This window comes from Apis dorsata, unplaced genomic scaffold, assembly GCF_000469605.1.
Source record: "Apis dorsata unplaced genomic scaffold, Apis dorsata 1.3 scaffold_248, whole genome shotgun sequence".
Classification (NCBI taxonomy): Eukaryota; Metazoa; Arthropoda; class Insecta; order Hymenoptera; family Apidae; genus Apis; species Apis dorsata.
In genome coordinates, this window is record NW_006263527.1 from 68194 (window position 1) to 70011 (window position 1818).

Sequence of the window (1818 nt, forward strand, 5' to 3'; positions counted from 1 at the left end):
CTAAGTATCAATAATTATTAATAATTAAATAAATAAAGAGAATTTCGTATTAAAATTGATATGAGAAAGTTGCCTGGAGTTCTAGCTACAAGATGCATGTTGAAAAGCGCAGAAATTTTTACTAGAAAACGAGTAATTAATGAATTTTCAATATGGCGTCTTTAATGTATTAGAACGTATGACGCGCTAAGTATCAATAATTATTAATAATTAAATAAATAAAGAGAATTTCGTATTAAAATTGATATGAGAAAGTTGCCTGGAGTTCTAGCTACAAGATGCATGTTGAAAAGTGCAGAAATTTTTACTAGAAAACGAGTAATTAATGAATTTTCAATATGGCGTCTTTAATTTATTAGAACGTATGACGCGGTAATTATGAATAATTATTAATAATTATTCATAATTCACGCGTCATACGTTCTCATACAGTAAAGACGCCATATTGAAGATTCATTAATTACTCGTTTTCTAGTAAAAATTTCTGCGCTTTTCAACATGCATCTTGTAGCTAGAACTCTAGACAACTTTCTCATATCAATCTTAATACGAAATTCTCTTTATTTATTTAATTATTAATAATTAAATAAATAAAGAGAATTTCGTATTAAAATTGATATGAGAAAGTTGTCTAGAGTTCTAGCTACAAGATGCATGCTTAAAAGTGAAGAAATTTTCACTAGAAAACGAGTAATTAATGAATTTTCAATATGGCGTCTTTAATTTATTAGAACGTATGACGCGTTAATTATGAATAATTATTAATAATTAAATAAATAAAGAGAATTTCGTATTAAAATTGATATGAGAAAGTTGCCTGGAGTTCTAGTTACAAGATGTATGCTTAAAAGTGCAGAAATTTTCAATAGAAAACGAGTAATTAATGAATTTTCAATATGGCGTCTTTAATGTATTAGAACGTATGACGCGTTAATTATGAATAATTATTAATAATTAAATAAATAAAGAGAATTTCGTATTAAAATTGATATGAGAAAGTTGCCTGGAGTTCTAGTTACAAGATGCATGCTTAAAAGTGCAGAAATTTTCAGTAAAAAACGAGTATTTAATGATTTTTCCATGTGGGGTATTTTTAAATGTTCTCTGTCCTTCTCGCACAATGTTGCGTTCCTTGTCTATGAGTTCGCATACCTCCTTGCGTATCATGTTATGCTAGTAACGAGTCGGAGCTTCGTGAATCCAAACGCGAGATGGCGCCACTGGTACTAAAATTTTCTATTTATTATCTTTTCCTAATTTATCGACAAAATTTAGATATTCCATGAATAGATTGTGAGAAAAATAAGAAGTGCAACAATTTTATAGTTAGAAATACTTGTTTGTTTTTTTGAAAAGTTTAAGAAATAATGAATGTATGCAAATATTTCGAATTAAAAGTTTTTTTTTTAATTGAAAAAGTTAGAGGAAGGAAATTTTTTGGTAAAAGGTAAAGAAAATAAAATTCATGAATACGTAAGAAAAAAATATATTTATTCAAAATATAAATATACAAAATACAATTACAACAAAATAAAAATATGAATAAAATATATTAAAACATATAAAATATGATATTATATATATAAAAAATATGCAATAGAAATATACAAATATTCTTATACTAAAAATTATAGGGATTTAAATTCGATTTTACTTATTATTCCTATAAATTTAATTTATCGGTAAAATATATTTCGTCGACAATTAGAATGGAATTTATAAAAGAAATATACTAAATATAAACTTAAAAATTATTTAAGTAGGAATATAAAAATGAATAATAAAGAAAACAAAAATTTGCTTATATATATATATATA